At 44.8% G+C, this 20,641-nt stretch overlaps 1 protein-coding gene across 2 annotated transcripts in view; it reads left to right on the top strand.

Moving 5' to 3' along the window:
- EXOC6B (exocyst complex component 6B) overlaps positions 1-20,641 on the top strand; it is a 171,068-nt gene that overhangs the window by 139,341 nt on the left and 11,086 nt on the right. The gene's annotated exons all lie outside the window — the stretch shown is intronic.

The raw sequence follows: 20,641 nt of genomic DNA, 5'->3' as shown, positions 1-20,641 counted from the left end.
CTGCAGGAACAGATAGGACCGAGGGTTAAAGGCAAGGCCGCGGCCACGACACCGCAGCGAGGGAGGGGACTTTGCTCTGTAAACTTTTAAACTCTGACCTGCTGATGCTGGATGTTATGATAAGTATTTATTGCCTCCTTCATGTTGTGAGGTGTAAAAACAACACCATTAATGAGCTGATTATTGCTCCCTACATGGTCCCGCTCCCTAGAGGATGCTTCTTCTCGGGTCAAGGGCAAAGAGTGGGGAAAAAGTGTCCAAAAAACCTGGAAAATAAGTTACTGCCAATTTTTGATCTCCTGTAGATTTTTTAATATCCTGTATACAGTTTTCTCACAGCAAAGACCCCAAAGTAGATCCCTCCCCCGCCCCCACGGAGGTGTGTGCCATCTGGCAGGTGCCCATTGATCTGTGTTTTGGGGTACCTGAAGATAAGAGACCTTATATCGGGAAGGAAAATGAATTGCTTCCAAGTGGCTAAATCTTACCCCTCCCACAGTACAGGGGTATAAAGATACAATGTCGGCTATACTTACACCCCACCTTCCAATTTATCTCAAACCTATTTCCATCGTTATATATACGTAAATCCGGGGAGGTCCCAGCCTGATTACTATTGACTACTGCAGGAGGAGTTCATGGAGGAGAAGTTTGATTGTAATGTTGTATCGCTTGCTGGGTGGGGGGTTCTGGTGGCGATGGGTGGGATGGGACTTGAAGGAAAGGGACTTGTTTGTCCCTTGAAATGTATTCAATAACAAAATGCATCTTGTGCCTGGAAAGCTGCGCCAAAATCCACAGTTGTGCATCCAATTTCACCAAATCAATGGCAGGCGTTCCAGGGCCCATCTCTTCTGGTAGCGCCTCTTTATTCAATGAAGGATGAGGTGGGGCAGGAATATCCTGTTTTGTTGTGTTTGGTAGGGATGATGGGGCTCGCCCCACGCTGTCTGGACTTGTGCTGTCCTGAGAGAACCACTTCCACTCCCAGACCTGTAGTTATGGTGCTCAGGTGCAGTAACCCAGTGTATGAAGGAAACATTTACCATGGTGTAATGTGTTAACTGCCCCCTATAGGTCCATATTATGTGAATGGGGGTCTGGCTCCCTGCCCCCTGGCATCTAGTCTGGTCATCTTACAGGAAGCAGATCCCATACTGGGGGGGGTTATACAATGACTTCCTCCAGGTTTACTCCTGGTGTTTTCCAGGCCGGTGTGTGGACTGTGTCTCAGGAGGACGATGGTCTATTTGTAGACCATTCTCCTGCAATAAACGTCACGCTGGGATGTTCCGTGCGCTCTACAGGACCTGCACAATGCCCCATTTCCTCACTATACAGGTGCTGTATCCCAGCCAAATGTGTATCACCCGCCACAGACCTTTACATGACCCCGAATTATGAAGAAAACATCAAGCCCTGGAATTACCGTCACAAGAGGTGGGGGATATGCTGGGATAATGCTGCAAACATATGTCCTCTATGGTCACTGGTAGGGAACTTTATACTCCCCATGGACTGATTGTCTTCATTACTCCCCATAGTGGTATAAAACTACCCCTCCAACCTAGACCTTTCACATATGACCTCCCATCTCATAGGTCATATGTTTTCATTTCGCCAAAGGATAGTCACTGAACATGGTATGACGTTCCTATAAATCAGTAATGTCTCCCTATGGCAGCCACGTCATGTAGTTGCACCGCAGGAGGCAGAGGACAACGCACAGACGTGTAGGAGCCTTGTTCCATATAGTAAAGCCTACGATATTTGTCCTGCTGAATGTTGAACTAGCTAAGAATCACCTGTGTATTGGGTCTCATAGTGTCCCATAGTGTTGAGGGGAATTTCAATATGCCGGACCCCTTTTTTTCTCCAGGGAGATGCCACTGCCATGTATATGTGGGGGAAGGGGCTCATTCCACAGGTGTATGGTCAACATCGGAAGACAACCTGAAATTGTGGTGTTTGTGTAGAACAGAAATTCCCATAAATCTTTCTAGTTTGGGAAGAAGTTGGCCTATTTTGAACATTTTTGTATAGTCGTGGAAAGGAAGCACTTCTATTTACTTGAAAGATGCCTCGCCCTCCATCCGGTGTCATAGACGTCACATCCTCTCCTCCCTCTATATGTTAGCATTGGTAATATGGCTGTAATGCCGGGGACGTGCCTTTCATCGTGTATCATCTCCCCGTGGCCACAGTCGGCTTTGTCCCATCACCACATCTTCTCCCCTGCTCCTGACATCTATGGAAGTTGTTCCATTTACAACAACTATTTTGCCCCAATCCCAAAGCAAAATCCTGTGCAGCTCTTACTTAATAATTTAGATTGCACTCCCTGCACGGTGCCCTGAAATGTGGGTTCCCTCTTGCAAAGGTTTCTGTGTTTTGCATACGGACTGTTCCCCATGTAGAGGACTAAGCATTTGTTACGTGTCCTTGGCCTACTGATCGCACATCTTTGATCCTATGGCCTGATGAAAAACTCTTCACCCTGCTGGTTCTTGATAAGGACTCCTGCTTGCCCTTGTACCTTGCACCTGCGTCTTGACCCTAGGCCAACTTTTATCTATGCAAAGACTACCTCAAGAAGTAGTGAGTGAGCTCTCTCCATGCAGGCCTGTCCTTACCCCTGTGTAGTGGTTTTATGGTGAATACCAGGGATCACCACCTATATAATGTCCAACCCAGTGAGTTCCCGCAGTGGTTCAACAAACGCCCATAACAATAACTTTTGATCCCGGTTCTCTGTTCCTTTCCATGACCTTTTACGCTCTGCGGTGGCACATGTCTGTCACACATTCTGCTTTGTGTCACCATCTTTGTAAAAACGCTGGGTGATTTGTAAGAACAAAAGGCGCACTTATTGAGAAAGCGTCCCTCGCTGATTTCTCAGCCGGGTCCAGGCACAGCGAGCCGAGCAGGAAACGGTGACTTGCAGCTCGGATAAAGTTGTTAAACTTAATACTCCAGATAAGAGGAAAGCGATAAGGTGAACTCTGAGCGGCCTCCTAGCAGTCTGGCTGACCTCCTCAGAGTTAACGGCCAGGGACAACCCAGGTGGGACAACTTTCTCCAGCTCCTCGCTGATAAGGACTCCAGAATGGTGACCCGCACCTGACCCTCGGCTGTCTCTCCCCCTGATAAGACGCAGCAGTGCTGTGGTCAGGCTGTAAACCCTATCAGTGTGTGTACAAGAGTGACAAGCAGCCGAGAACTCGCCATGACCTTCTCAGGAAGCCTGGAACAAGGCCAAGCGGCAAGGTCTGACCCCTCATTAACTCCACTGCTGCTCCTCGCAGACCAGAGCCAGGCAGCAGGTGACGGCGATTTCTACAGGTGCACAGCCATGGATTCCAGGCCACAAAGCTAAAGTTTTTTGTTCTATAATAACACCATTGTTCTGTTGCTACCGGTGACAGGCGGCTGGTGCCACAGTGTAAAGTTCTGCAACTTTTTCTCTTTTCACTTACTCAACATTAAAACTTTAGCTGTCTGTGAACAGCGGGAGTGAGACTTGTGCTACCGATGATTAGTAGATTGTTCAGAATGGATGCAATTACAACAAAACATCAGCTATATGAAGTATAAGCCCAATATTAATAAAAATAAATAGTAATAATAAAATGAGAAACCAATTCACAATGGGGGAGGCATCAATGTAGTGATTGGTACATTGTAGTGCGAGTACAGGTGGTCCCCTACTTAAGAACACCTGACTTACAAACGGCCCTCTGGATGTTGGTCATTTACTGTACGTTAGACTTGGGCTACAATTATCAGCTGTAACGGTTATTAAACATGTTTGCAATTAATATTTATTGTTAATCCTGGTTCTTATGACAACCCAAAATTTTTTATATCCAAAAAATCTTTGGGCTGGGGTTACAATTATACAATTTACAGTTCCGACTACAAATTCAACTTAAAAACAAACCTGCAGAACCTATCTTGTACGTAACCCGGGGACAGCCTGTACTGGCACATGGTGGAGACATGGATGTGTACTATTATAGGTGCATTCATTGTCCGATATAACCGGAGCGCCATTCCTGGATATTCAGTAAAAAGTCACCGATGATGGAGATCACCACCCTCTGTTATCTCGCCGAGTCCCTGTAAATTCATCTTTGTGCACATTATGAACACGCAGAGTTGAATCCGGGGTTAATTACACTTGTTTTACAAGTCCATAAAAATGTCATGATCTTGGCATGTAAAGCTTCTTACGAGGAATGGCTTGTCAGTCAGCGTAAGACTAAACAGCGGCACGACACAAATAGCCAAGCTCCAGAGATGGATGTCGTGCCTGCCAGTCTGTTATGGCTGACACCTGCCGTGACGCACATCCCACGTAGGTGTCACAGGAGGCGCATTCCCAAGTCAATATGGACATTCTATCGGAGCTTGTACCAAGATGACTCAAGAATTTGCAATTAATGGTAAAAGATAAAACATTTTGACCTTCACCAGTGACACTGATGCTTTTCGTGGTTCAATATTACCCGAGGAAAACACAACACATAACACACGTAACCACCTTATAAATATGACTTATTTTGAGGTGCCCTGATTATCTGGATTGCCCTTCCTTGACGTGATGTACTTATATCCCGGGATATTCAAATGCAAATACCTTCAACTTCCATAACTTTCTCCCATAAATGACTTCTCTTGAGTTGCCCTGTTCATCTTGAATGCTCTACATTACCCTGATGTTCTATTCCCCAACTGTGCCAAAAGTCATGGAACAAAACCTATGAAAGGATCCAACGAGTTTGAGGTGCCAGTCGAAGGATTGGTAACCTGGTGGTCCCCTGCCAGTCCAAGGATTGGTAACCTGGTGGTCTCCTGCCAGTCCAAGGATTGCTAACCTGGTGGTCCCCTGCCAGTCCCAGGTTTTGTAACCTGGTGGTCCCCTACCTGTCCAAGGATTGGTAACCTGGTGGTCCCCTGCCAGTCCAAGGATTGGTAACCTGGTGGTCTCCTGCCAGTCCAAGGTTTGGTAACCTGGTGGTCTCCTGCCAGTCCAAGGATTGGTAACCTGGTGGTCCCCTCCCAGTCCAAGGATTGGTAACCTGGTGGTCTTCTGCCAGTCCAAGGATTGGTAACCTGGTGGTCTTCTGCCAGTCCAAGGATTGGTAACCTGGTGATCCCCTCCCAGTCCAAGGATTGCTAACCTGGTGGTCTCCTGCCAGTCCAAGGATTGCTAACCTGGTGGTCTTCTGCCAGTCCAAGGATTGGTAACCTGGTGGTCTTCTGCCAGTCCAAGGATTGGTAACCTGGTGATCCCCTCCCAGTCCAAGGATTGCTAACCTGGTGGTCTCCTGCCAGTCCAAGGATTGGTAACCTGGTGGTCCCCTGCCAGTCCAAGGATTGCTAACCTGGTGGTCCCCTCCCAGTTCAAGGATTGCTAACCTGGTGGTCTTCTGCCAGTCCAAGGATTGGTAACCTGGTGATCCCCTCCCAGTCCAAGGATTGCTAACCTCGTGGTTCCCTCCCAGTCCAAGGATTGCTAACCTGGTGGTCTTCTGCCAGTCCAAGGATTGGTAACCTGGTGGTCCCCTCCCAGTCCAAGGATTGGTAACCTGGTGGTCCCCTCCCAGTCCAAGGATTGGTAACCTGGTGGTCCCCTCCCAGTCCAAGGATTGGTAACCTGGTGGTCCCCTCCCAGTCCAAGGATTGCTAACCTGGTGGTCTCCTGCCAGTCCAAGGATTGCTAACCTGGTGGTCCCCTGCCAGTCCAAGGATTGCTAACCTGGTGGTCCCCTCCCAGTCCAAGGATTGCTAACCTGGTGGTCTCCTGCCAGTCCAAGGATTGGTAACCTGGTGATCCCCTCCCAGTCGAAGGATTGGTAACTTGGTGGTCCCCTACCAGTCCATGGATTAGTAACTTGGTGGTCCCCTACCAGTCCAAGGATTGGTAACCTGGTGGTCCCCTGCCAGTCCAAGGATTGGTAACCTGGTGGTCCCCTGCCAGTCCAAGAGTTCTAACAAAGGATTGCTGACATGAATGCGGTGACATTCTCGCTGCTATGCTTAAATACCTGATGAAGCCAGCTTAGCTTTCCAGGTCTATGGTTGGGGATGACTTTGTGTTCTCAGTTTGGTAAAGTTTTACACATACAATGTTGTAGAGGAAGAAGCAGCAGCACGGATTGTGATCCGTCGCATCAAGTGTTCTCTTTACTCATCAGAAATCAACATTGTGACACTCGTTCTGTGTCAAGCATCAGCTTTATCCACTTTGCTATTGTCAGAACATCCTTGGGCTCGATACTTGCTCCTCTCTGGTCTGTCATTAGTCGGCAGCTCATTTTTCTTGCGTATTAAATGATTTGTAGGGAATGAGCTCATGTCGGTGTACACAGAGCGAGCAGTTCCCTGATTTCCTGTCACCCTTCATCGCTTGCTTGTCTCGAATTCATCCTGCAACGTGTCACCACCAATGTATAAAGTCATACTTGGCCTGGCCCCAGGGTTTACTTGTAAGTGGACGTAGCTGCCACTGTAGTGGGATCAAGTGGCAGGCGGCTTGGTCAGTCACGGAGTGTGACTTCTGACAGGACAGGAATCACCTATTCCAACACCGGCATGTAGAGGACATACTAAATGGACAGTATTGTGAAAACAAGGAGAGCACATCCAAAACCTTTATGCCTGGTGGAAGCTGCTGTCAGTTGTGGGTCCTCCATCTGCTAGAGCTGATCTAGAGCCAGCAAACTCTGCCCTGTCCATAAAGTGCTCCCTTCCTCCATACTCTGTAGAGACACTAAAGATGGTACAGCTAGGGTAGGATGCCCCCTTTTTTGTGTCCACCTCTTTTAATATGCAGTTGAGTAGTTTCCACCACTCCTCTTATAGCTTATATAAAGATTGCAGGGCAGCGGCCGCCTCCAGTAACCGCTGCCAGGTAGACTCCTCACGCTAAATGCCTTTCACTTATCGCTGCACTTGAGACGGTTTGATCGCTTTCAGTGAACAATTCATAGCAGGAGTCAGCGCCTTAGGGCACCATTTACGTTTGGCAGGCAGGCAAGACCGTCTGACAATTAGCTGAACATCAAACACTGAAAGAGGCAGCCTGCATGCGGCGGTCATGCCAGTGATGCCGGGGAACGATATGCCCAAATGCACGGGTGAAGCCTGGCAAAGACAGAGAGAGAGTGTTAGTCCCAGAGCCTCTTAGCACTTCAGTTCTGGCTGAGACCTTGTCATCGAGATCTGCGGCATGAAGCGAAGCGCCTCCTGTTCACCTCTGCTTAGCATCTTGGAAAGTTTTTTTTTCATTCCTCTGACCTATGACCTTATCTGTTTACTATCCACAAATATAAGACACGGGAACCAGCAGCGGCACATTCCCCCCCCACCCCCATCACATTTGGACGTGTTTCAACTTTCTTTTTCTTCTTGGCATTTTACGTGATGCTAACAGATATAATACAGTACCGAGAGCTGAAAGGAGAGTTTCATTCTTACACATCTAACCTGAATGAGATTCCAACACAGCCAGGAATCCAGTATCGATCAGAAGTGATACAACTTGGAGTAAGCTAGAAGATATCACCAAGAACGTTGTAGAAATAGTCTTAATAGCTCAAATACTTGCAGCCAAGTAGTAGTCTTCTAAGAAGTGGCGAACTTTCTAAAGTAGTCCCTGCCGTGTTGTCCACATAAAAAAAAGTTGTCAATCCAACTCCCCCTTTATGTTGGCTTTGACGAGTTAGTCCATCTGCGTGGTGTCTGCTTTGACCCTCACATGGCATTGGCTTCCATCTTCGAGGTAGAGGCTTCAAAAACATAGTCCCCCTATGGGACATTGGCTGTGTTAGAGGTGGTCCCCAGAAATGGTGTTGGCTTTGATGATGTAGTTCCTCCGTGTGGTGCCCTTCCATGGCATAGTCTTTTGTGAGGTAGTCCCCACATGGGGGACGTAGGCTTTGGCGAGGTAGTCCCTCCGTGTGGCGTAGACTTTGGCATGGTAGTCCTCTCGCATTGCATTCGCTTTGGTGAGGTCATCCTCCCACGTAACATCCGCTTTGGCTCCAAGTTCTTCTTCAGTTATTTCTACAGGCTGTTGCTTGTAGCCTTCTTCTCCTGAATCCATTTCCATAATCTTAGACTGGCTATAGGAAAGGACGTGCTGTGGTTACTACTGTAGATTTAGGAAGCAACAAATTATGGGATTATTCCAGGTTAGCGCATTTATAAGATCACATATATTTATGGTCACTATAACAACTTTAGGCCATTTTGATGATCTCATTGGATGGAGATTGGGAATAATTGAACTCAATTCAGTTCCCCACAGGTTCCCTAGAGCTAGAAATAACTGTAGTATGGATGGTGGTTTCCTCGCTGATGTCACTGAATGGTGGTAAAGAGATCTAAATAATTAAGAGCAGAAGCTCAATACCCAGTGAGGACATGTCATTGATCTTGGCTGCTCGGGGGCTTGTGGTTGTGAGATCACTAATGGAAAACACCTAGACTCCAGGTCTCTGCAGGCGAGGAGTCACATGTTGTCTCAGACGCTACGCCTCGGGCTCCCATCCGCCACTTGTTCCAAATGAAAAAGTGATATTATTCCAGAACTTATAGAGGTAATCTTGGGTAACCTGAAAAAAAATCTATCGGATATTTGACCAGTATCACTCATTACCTGCAATGTTTGTAAGTTCAGTATCGGACCTTATCGGAGCACTGTCTACCATCGCTAACAGATACTGCTCCATTAATCTTCTACTGGAACAACATTGGGATCTAGGGCTTACCTGAGCTCTTATGGTGACCATATAGAGACCCAATATAATTTCTATCAGTCTTTGTCTGGGCTTGTGTATTTACAGCATTATGGAGCAGGGCCGACGTGAATAAACCACTTGGGGTGTGATAGATAATTACTGTTATCTCCTATCCTTTGATCTTTCTGATGCTGAGAAGGACAAACATAGTAAATATTGTAGCTCATTTTTCAATAAAGCATAAATGGTTAGATAGAAACTTACTATTATCTCCAGCAGCCTTTGTCTGTGTGTTTCATCTCTCAGTAGCACCAGCAGGATCTGATATAACATTTAGTGTAAGATAGAGATCCTACAGGTGTTGCTTCAGCATGCTCGGTCTCTTCCATCTTATTATCAGCAGGATTATATACAGCAAAACAGAGAAGAACTGGTGTGAATAAAGCACCTGGGGTGTGAGATAGGGCATCTATCAGCCTCTGTATTAGCTTGTTTCTCTCCTTTTTCCCCCAGGAGTAGGACCATATTAAACTTCATAGAGTGTACCTGAACTGATGTGAATAAAGCACATAGGGTTAGATAGAAACTTACTATAATCTCCTCCATTTATTGCCTCCTATTATTAAAAGTTTGGAAACTCCCTTTAAAGACTGATAGATTCAGGAGTTGATTAAGTACCATCCTCATGATATACTTACTGGGTGTACATGAATTGGGGAAGTTCCTGAATGTAACTGGATCAAGACCTTGTTGGCAGCCTCTACCAAATTTCAGGGAGAGCAACATAATCCTCTACGATCAACCAGCAGCAGTAGTTTTTATGCTAGTTCATGACCTTTCTGTAAAATAAAAAATTACCTTACCCCACAAAAAAAGGAATGTAAACTCCCCTCTTGAGATCTCAGTCCCTGGAGATTGGGGGGGGGGGGGGGGACACAAAGTAAAAAGACTCATTGTACCAAATGGGTTGTGATGTAACTTTTTGCCTGAGTCGGCAGAGGATTAAAGGGTCCAGTGTTGGTCTATAGACTCCCTCTGCATATGTAATGTATACAAGCTATTCGGTGGCGGCTCCCAACATAAACAGTCAGATGTCACCTCGGGGAAAAGCCAACTTTTCATATATCAGGGGAGCGACTCTGCTGGGCTATTGTTATCTGATGGGATGGCAAATGGTTAAATCTATAATTAAAGGTAGTAGGTGTAGTATTTAACAGTAGCTGTATTGAATTATTCAAGGAGTACATCGACAGCTGCCACCTACCAAAAAGTTTATGAAAAGGTTTTAACTTGTATCTTTTTATTGTTGTAAATTTTCATACAATTTTTGAAAAAAGTTTCCACTCCTACTTACTACAAAAAAGCTCTCTCTAATTTTTAAATTCCCCAAAACACTTCTTTCTAGCCTATCCAGCCCGGTCGTGCCTCTTTCTAGCCCAGTGATGGCAAACCTTTTAGAGACCGAGTGCCCAAAATGCAAACCAGACCCACTTATTTATTGCAAAGTACCAACACAATAGTAGTACACTAGTATTAAATAATTAAAATCTTCTTGCTCCGTGCTGTACCACAGCTTTTAAGAGGACACCAATATCGTTGACAGAAGGTGGGAAAATTCTGATTGCCATTGGAGCTTCCCTGAACATGAAGAATTGTGGGGCCAAGAGCAGGAACTTCAATGCCTGTGATAATCTGACCATGTCCTCCCCTTCTCTTCCTGCAGTCTCCGGTAGACCAAGATGCTTCACATTTTGGGCTACTTGGGGCAACAGCCTGAGTGCCCACTGAGAGGGCTCTAAGTGCCACTTCTGGCACCCGTGCTATAGGTTCGCCATCACTGTTCTAGCCTATCCGGCCCGTTCACGCCTCTTTCTAGCCTATCCGGCCCGTTCACGCCTCTTTCTAGCCTGTCTGGCCCGGTTGCTCCTCTTTCTAGCCTGTCTGGCCTGGTCAGGCCTCTTTCTAGCCTATCCGGGCCCGGTCGCGCCTCTTTCTAGCCTATCCGGCCCGGTCACGCCTCTTTCTAGCCTATCCGGCCCGGTCACTCCTCTTTCTAGCCTATCCGGCCCGATCACGCCTCTTTCTAGCCTATCCGGCCCGGTCACTCCTCTTTCTAGCCTATCCGGCCCGATCACGCCTCTTTCTAGCCTATCCGGCCCGGTCGCGCCTCTTTCTAGCCTATCCGGCCCGGTTGCTCCTCTTTCTAGCCTGTCCGGCCCGGTTGCTCCTCTTTCTAGCCTGTCCGGCCCGGTTGCTCCTCTTTCTAGCCTGTCCGGCCCGGTCACACCTCTTTCTAGCCTATCCGGCCCGGTCACGCCTCTTTCTAGCCTGTCCGGCCCGGTCGCTCCTCTTTCTAGCCTGTCTGGCCCGGTCAGGCCTTTTTCTAGCCTATCCGGGCCCGGTCGTGCCTCTTTCTAGCCTATACGGCCCGGTCACGCCTCTTTCTAGCCTATCCGGCCTGGTCGCTCCTCTTTCTAGCTTATCCGGCCCGGTCACGCCTCTTTCTAGCCTATCCGGCCTGGTCGCTCCTCTTTCTAGCCTATCATGTGTCTTTCAATTATTATTCCTTTTTCCAGTACTGACAACCCAGAAGGAACCTTTATGTCAGCCAACTTTCACAGTCTCTGAAGTAACAACACCAAAATCTACAAATCCAGACTGCCATGTATGAAGTAGTAGTTTGTCTTTACATGTGGGGTGCCCCCAGTGGTCCCGTCCTGTTACTACAAGTCACCTCAAAAACACCCGGCATCGCGCTGAAGACATGCAAATGAGAGCAGTCTCCCTGCGCCTGATGAATAGTTTTTCTCTGAAGTCTCTTGTGCCGAGAGGCCATCCAGAGTTTACCGCACGTGGAATAGATCTTTTGTCTCCAGTTACCTCTGTCCACTTATTTCCACTTCTGCTTCAAGGTGCCATAAATAGTTTTATTTTGACAGTTCCTGGAGAATAACTCGGCCATCTGTAGTGCAAAGCCCATAAAGAGAGAGCTGGATAGTATCAGCAGAAAGTGTCCAGAGCAATCACACATACAGGACTGGAGGTATCCAGCCTATACCACTCTGTAATTACCTCTATGTATAGGAATATAGCTACTATAATACTGCCCCCTATGTACAGGAATATAACTACTATAATACTGCCCCCTATGTACAAGAATATAACTACTATAATACTGCCCCTATGTACAAGAATATAACTACTATAATACTGCCCCCTATGTACAAGAATATAACTACTATAATACTGCCCCCTATGTACAAGAATATAACTACTATAATACTGCCCCCTATGTACAGGAATATAACTACTATAATACTGCCTCCTATGTACAAGAATGTAACTACTATAATACTGCCTCCTATGTACAGGAATATAACTACTATAATACTGCCCCCTATGTACAGGAATATAACTACTATAATACTGCCCCCTATGTACAGGAATATAACTACTATAATACTGCCCCCTATGTACAAGAATATTACTACTATAATACTGCCCCCTCTGTACAGGAATATAACTACTATAATACTGCCCCCTATGTACAAGAATATAACTACTATAATACTGCCCCCTATGTACAGGAATATAACTATTATAATCCTGCCCCCTATGTACAGGAATATAACTACTATAATACTGCTCCCTATGTACAAGAATATAACTACTATAATACTACCCCCTATGTACAAGAATATAACTACTATAATACTGCCCCCTATGTACAGGAATATAACTACTATAATACTGCCCCCTATGTATAAGAATATAACTACTATAATACTGCCCCCTATGTACAAGAATATAACTACTATAATACTGCCCCCTATGTATAAGAATATAACTACTATAATACTGCCCCTATGTACAGGAATATAACTACTATAATACTGCTCCCTATGTACAAGAATATAACTACTATAATACTGCCCCTATGTACAGGAATATAACTACTATAATACTGCTCCCTATGTACAAGAATATAACTACTATAATACTGCCCCTATGTATAAGAATATAACTACTATAATACTGCTCCCTATGTACAAGAATATAACTATTATAATCCTGCCCCCTATGTACAGGAATATAACTACTATAATACTGCCCCCTATGTACAAGAATATAACTACTATAATACTGCCCCCTATGTACAAAAATATAACTACTATAATACTGCCCCCTATGTACAAGAATATAACTACTATAATACTGCCCCTATGTACAGGAATATAACTACTATAATACTGCCCCCTATGTACAGGAATATAACTACTATAATACTGCCCCCTATGTACAAGAATATAACTACTATAATACTGCCCCCTATGTACAAGAATATAACTACTATAATACTGCCCCCTATGTACAGGAATATAACTACTATAATACTGCCCCCTATGTACAGGAATATAACTACTTTAATACTGCCCCCTATGTACAAGAATATAACTACTATAATACTGCCCCCTATGTACAAGAATATAACTACTATAATACTGCCCCCTATGTACAAGAATATAACTACTATAATACTGCCCCTATGTACAAGAATATAACTACTATAATACTGCCCCCTATGTACAGGAATATAACTACTATAATACTGCCCCCTATGTACAGGAATATAACTACTATAATACTGCCCCCCTATGTACAAGAATATAACTACTATAATACTGCTCCTATGTACAGGAATATAACTACTATAATACTGCCCCCTATGTACAAGAATATAACTACTATAATACTGCCCCCTATGTATAAGAATATAACTACTATAATACTGCCCCTATGTACAGGAATATAACTACTATAATACTGCCCCCTATGTACAGGAATATAACTACTATAATACTGCCCCCCTATGTACAAGAATATAACTACTATAATACTGCCCCTATGTACAGGAATATAACTACTATAATACTGCCCCCTATGTACAAGAATATAACTACTATAATACTGCCTCCTATGTACAAGAATATAACTACTATAATACTGCCCCCTATGTACAGGAATATAACTACTATAATACTGCCCCCTATGTACAGGAATATAACTACTATAATACTGCCCCCTATGTACAAGAATATAACTACTATAATACTGCCCCCTATGTACAAGAATATAACTACTATAATACTGCCCCTATGTACAGGAAAATAACTACTATAATACTGCCCCCTATGTACAGGAATATAACTACTATAATACTGCCCCCCTATGTACAAGAATATAACTACTATAATACTGCTCCTATGTACAGGAATATAACTACTATAATACTGCCCCCTATGTACAAGAATATAACTACTATAATACTGCCCCCTATGTACAGGAATATAACTACTATAATACTGCCCCCTATGTACAAGAATATAACTACTATAATACTGCCCCCTATGTACAAGAATATAACTACTATAATACTGCCCCTATGTACAGGAATATAACTACTATAATACTGCCCCCTATGTACAGGAATATAACTACTATAATACTGCCCCCCTATGTACAAGAATATAACTACTATAATACTGCTCCTATGTACAGGAATATAACTACTATAATACTGCCCCCTATGTACAAGAATATAACTACTATAATACTGCCCCCTATGTATAAGAATATAACTACTATAATACTGCCCCTATGTACAGGAATATAACTACTATAATACTGCCCCCTATGTACAGGAATATAACTACTATAATACTGCCCCCCTATGTACAAGAATATAACTACTATAATACTGCTCCTATGTACAAGAATATAACTACTATAATACTGCCCCCTTTGTAAAGGAATATAACTACTATAATACTGCCCCCTTTGTAAAGGAATATAACTACTATAATACTGCCCCTATGTACAGGAATATAACTACTATAATACTGCCCCTATGTACAGGAATATAACTACTATAATACTGCCCCCTATGTACAGGAATATAACTACTATAATACTTCCCCCTATGTACATGAATATAACTACTATAATACTTCCCCCTATGTACATGAATATAACTACTATAATACTGCCCCCTATGTACAGGAATATAACTACTATAATACTTCCCCCTATGTACAAGAATATAACTACTATAATACTGCCCCCTATGTATAAGAATATAACTACTATAATACTGCCCCTATGTACAGGAATATAACTACTATAATACTGCCCCCTATGTACAGGAATATAACTACTATAATACTGCCCCCCTATGTACAAGAATATAACTACTATAATACTGCTCCTATGTACAGGAATATAACTACTATAATACTGCCCCCTATGTACAAGAATATAACTACTATAATACTGCCCCCTATGTATAAGAATATAACTACTATAATACTGCCCCTATGTACAGGAATATAACTACTATAATACTGCCCCCTATGTACAGGAATATAACTACTATAATACTGCCCCCCTATGTACAAGAATATAACTACTATAATACTGCCCCCTATGTACAAGAATATAACTACTATAATACTGTCCTCTATGTACAGGAATATAACTACTATAATACTGCCCCCTATGTACAAGAATATAACTACTATAATACTGCCCTCAATGTACAGGAATATAACTACTATAATACTGCCCCCTATGTACAGGAATATAACTACTATAATACTGCCCCCTATGTACAGGAATATAACTACTATAATACTGCTCCTATGTACAAGAATATAACTACTATAATACTGCCCCTATGTACAAGAATATAACTACTATAATACTGCCCCCTTTGTAAAGGAATATAACTACTATAATACTGCCCCTATGTACAGGAATATAACTACTATAATACTGCCCCTATGTACAGGAATATAACTACTATAATACTGCCCCCTATGTACAGGAATATAACTACTATAATACTTCCCCCTATGTACATGAATATAACTACTATAATACTGCCCCCTATGTACAGGAATATAACTACTATAATACTGCCCCTATGTACAGGAATATAACTACTATAATACTGCCCCTATGTACAGGAATATAACTACTATAATACTGCCCCCTATGTACAGGAATAGAACTACTATAATACTGCCCCTATGTACAGGAATATAACTACTATAATACTGCCCCCTATGTACAAGAATATAACTACTATAATACTGCCCCCTATGTACAGGAATATAACTACTATAATACTGCCCCTATGTACAGGAATATAACTACTATAATACTGCCCCCTATGTACAAGAATATAACTACTATAATACTGCCCCCTATGTACAGGAATATAACTACTATAATACTGCCCCTATGTACAGGAATATAACTACTATAATACTCCTTCTATGTACAAGAATATAACTACTATAATACTGCCCCCTATGTACAGGAATATAACTACTATAATACTGCCCCCTATGTACAGGAATATAAGCACTATGATATGCTGCTGTATGTAGGCTGAGGCTCTGGGGCATGGTGGAGTGTTCCCCTGTACATTGTGTCCTCAGTGACTGTATGAAGGATTACACTATGAGGCCGTCCAGAGTTTAATCTGACATAGTGCAGCAGCCGTTCCTCAGTGTAATCCTGGCCCCTCTGCAACCCGCTGTAACTGGGAATGAACTCCTCTGGCAAGTACTGAAAAACTGCCCCATATATTACCAGAAAATCCAACATCTGCTCAGATGGGACCTCTGATAGAGCGGACGTGGGCGACTCTACAGTATTCTCTATGTCATGTAGTATATATGGAGCACATACAGTGGCAGGCGCATCATGTGTAGTGTGAATGTATCTCCACGTGACACCCCACGTATTCTGGGCCTGGCGTGGATCACATAGGTGCAGCACCTGGAATGTAGAAGTTGACGCTTATGTTTTGACGTTTACGTCGCGGGCGTTGGCTCCATCATCTTGTCTCACCTTGTCTTACTCACGCAGGACTTCAGGCTATGCTCACGTCTACCTGAGCACCTGAGCTGAGGAGGAGGTCAGCAGTGGAGGAGGACTGGGTGAGGACCTGTTTAGTCTCTGCTGATCCGTCCATCACTCATCACTTTCCCTTCGTGTTCCACCTCCACTCATTCTTCATTCCTGAAGGTCTTCATGTCGTAACTCATCGCTGGGGATCGCGTGTCCTCCTCCAGACTTGTGCCTTACCTGCTCCTTTCTTGCAGTGTTCTCTGAATTATCCTTCGGATCAGATGATTGGTGGCAGAGGTGCGGCTCCATCTATACTGTGGGGTACATGAGCAGCACTCCCTAGTCCAATCTATAGAAGAGCCAAAGCGAGCAGTCCAGTGCACACTTTCCCAATGGGAAGGGAAACTGGGCGAGTGTGGGTGCACCCGACCTGGGGGACACACATGCTCTGCACTGACTGGTATATTGCAGGGTCTCGCCTCGTGTTACTCTGTATATTTCCAGGTATTATTATCGGGATGTGCCTGTTTTTGCCCTGCATATCTCAGCAGAGTATAAAGACACCGGAATAGCTGATAAGAGCGGGCAGGTGATAATCCATGCTGGTTATTCTCCATCTTGCCTGCTCTATATTTAGCCGCTATTATCGGGTGTGTGTTCAGTGTCACTCAGAGCCGCTGCGTCTGTTTGTTCTCAGATTAATATTCCTTCCCTTTATGTAAATTCCTTCCCTGCCTCCTAGAAAGTCCCTGGATAATGTGTCACCCGCAGCCAGTCGCTGGTTACGTGTCGCGGGTGCACACACGGGAGCAGGTTCAGCTCCGGGTGACTGTGTAGGTTCACATAGAGGTGAAGACGGAGGCACGGTCTGACTCAGCGTTAACGAAGACATGTGCTGCTAGATATTTACACACATCCTCCACCCTGCAACCAGGCGCAGGTGCTGTCACTGTGCTCGGCACGTCAGGAATCCACACTACGGCACTCCATGGCTGCTTATTTCTATCCCCAGTGGCTAAAATTATGGGGCAAGGTCCTGTGACATGTTCATTGAGGATCTGCATTATGAAGGACACATGAGATGGTCATAGAAGGGTCTATGGTGTCTAATGTCCCACGAGATGTCCATATCTGAATTGTCTTTTACTACGTCATGTGAGATGTCCATAGATTGGTCTGTTGGGTCTAGTGTACAATGAATTATTGGTAGAGTCATCTGTGTTGTACAGGGCACCTGAGATGTCCATAGAACGGTCTGTGGTGTTAGATATCGTTAGATGTCCATAGAGTCATCTGTATTGTGCAGGACGTGTGAGATGTTAGTAGATAGATCTTCTGTGTCCGTGGAGTCGTCAGTATTGTGCTAGGGTCCACTGAGGTGTAGAGGTGATAGAGTTGTCTGTATTGTGCAGGGCATGTGAGATAAAGACGAATAAATATTTTTGAAATACTCACAGGTGTCTATGAGGGAGCTACGGCTTTAGGCAAGTCCCACCCAAAAAATAAGTCTATAGTGCCATGCTTCTACCTCTAATCTCCAGGATGAAGAATCTGCATACTGGACATAGGACCAAACGGCACTTTTGAGGGCTTCAAATAAACAATAAAACCATTTTAACGCCCCGTCTCCTCCTTTTTCCACTGGCACAGTTGGTAACCATATACATCGCTATACATATACAACCGCAACACAGCTCTCCAGAAAGCAGCTCGGTTTTAAGCTTTTTTATGGACTATGTGTGAGGAAAACAGATCCATAGTGCAAATCACAAAGTTTGAGAATGTAAATTAAAAGTATTTATTATACTCAGAACGAAGATAAAAAAGCGCTTTGTATAAAATTACAGCGTATATAAGCCAGGAGACATCTTCACCCGACCCTGGGTTTCGCCACATGGCTTCTTCCGGAACTTTTAACATGTCCTTGGAGGCATCTGTGGTTTTTAGGGTCTCAAAAGATGTCTACGAAGTCATCTGTATTGTGCTAGGGTCTGCTGAGATGTGCAGGACATGTGAGATGTCCATAGAGGGGTCCGTGGTGTCTAGGGTCCTAGGAGATGTCCATAGAGGGGTCTGTGGTGTCTAGGGTCCTAGGAGATGTCCATAGAGGGGTCTGTGGTGTCTAGGGTCCTAGGAGATGTCCATAGAGGGGTCCGTGGTGTCTAGGGTCCTAGGAGATGTCCATAGAGGGGTCTGTGGTGTCTAGGGTCCTAGGAGATGTCCATAGAGGGGTCTGTGGTGTCTAGGGTCCTAGGAGATGTCCATAGAGGGGTCTGTGGTGTCTAGGGTCCTAGGAGATGTCCATAGAGGGGTCCGTGGTGTCTAGGGTCCTAGGAGATGTCCATAGAGGGGTCCGTGGTGTCTAGGGTCCTAGGAGATGTCCATAGAGGGGTCCGTGGTGTCTAGGGTCCTAGGAGATGTCCATAGAGGGGTCTGTGGCGTCTAGGGTCCTAGGAGATGTCCATAGAGGGGTCCGTGGTGTCTAGGGTCCTAGGAGATGTCCATAGAGGGGTCTGTGGTGTCTAGGGTCCTAGGAGATGTCCATAGAGGGGTCTGTGGTGTCTAGGGTCCTAGGAGATGTCCATAGAGGGGTCTGTGGTGTCTAGGGTCCTAGGAGATGTCCATAGAGGGGTCTGTGGTGTCTAGGGTCCTAGGAGATGTCCATAGAGGGGTCTGTGGTGTCTAGGGTCCTAGGAGATGTCCATAGAGGGGTCTGTGGTGTCTAGGGTCCTAGGAGATGTCCATAGAGGGGTCTGTGCTGTCTAGGGTCCTAGGAGATGTCCATAGAGGGGTCTGTGGTGTCTAGGGTCCTAGGAGATGTCCATAGAGGGGTCTAGGGTCCTAGGAGATGTCCATAGAGGGGTCTGTGGTGTCTAGGGTCCTAGGAGATGTCCATAGAGGGGTCTGTGGTGTCTAGGGTCCTAGGAGATGTCCATAGAGGGGTCTGTGGTGTCTAGGGTCCTAGGAGATGTCCATAGAGGGGTCTGTGGTGTCTAGGGTCCTAGGAGATGTCCATAGAGGGGTCCGTGGTGTCTAGGGTCCTAGGAGATGTCCATAGAGGGGTCTGTGGTGTCTAGGGTCCTAGGAGATGTCCATAGAGGGGTCTGTGGTGTCTAGGGTCCTAGGAGATGTCCATAGAGGGGTCTGTGGTGTCTAGGGTCCTAGGAGATGTCCATAGAGGGGTCTGTGGTGTCTAGGGTCCTAGGAGATGTCCATAGAGGGGTCTGTGGTGTCTAGGGTCCTAGGAGATGTCCATAGAGGGGTCTGTGGTGTCTAGGGTCCTAGGAGATGTCCATAGAGGGGTCCGTGGTGTCTAGGGTCCTAGGAGATGTCCATAGAGGGGTCTGTGGTGTCTAGGGTCCTAGGAGATGTCCATAGAGGGGTCTGTGGTGTCTAGGGTCCTAGGAGATGTCCATAGAGGGGTCTGTGGTGTCTAGGGTCCTAGGAGATGTCCATAGAGGGGTCTGTGGTGTCTAGGGTCCTAGGAGATGTCCATAGAGGGGTCTGTGGTGTCTAGGGTCCTAGGAGATGTCCATAGAGGCGTTGGTATTGTGCTTAGTCATGAAAGATGTCATAGAGTGGGCTTTGAGCCCCCATGAGTTCTGTATTATTTAGGTTCCTATGTGATGTCCATAGGATTGTCTAGGGTACTGTGCGATGTCCATAGATGAATCTGTGTTTTGCAGGATCCCATGAGATGACCAAAAAAGGTGTGTATTGTGCAGAGCCCTGTATTTTGTAGGGTCCCATCTTTTGGCCATAGAGGGGTATGTATTGTGCAGGGCCCATAGACTGGTTATTATGTGAAGTCCCATCTGATATTCATATTGAGGCCTCTTTTGTGTAAAGGTTTAGAGGTTTTTTTATATATACATTTTTTTACTATAGTAGATGTTATTGTTTGTTTTTTGGTTTAAGATTTTTTGCTACAGTGATGGTAGTAACACAAGTATAATTCAGAGCCACACTAAGCCTCA

The sequence above is a fragment of the Engystomops pustulosus genome, chromosome 1 (assembly GCF_040894005.1).
Source record: "Engystomops pustulosus chromosome 1, aEngPut4.maternal, whole genome shotgun sequence".
In the NCBI taxonomy this organism is placed as follows: Eukaryota; Metazoa; Chordata; class Amphibia; order Anura; family Leptodactylidae; genus Engystomops; species Engystomops pustulosus.
Note: the sequence above shows the minus strand (reverse complement) of the source record. Positions and strands in the feature narration are given on the sequence as shown.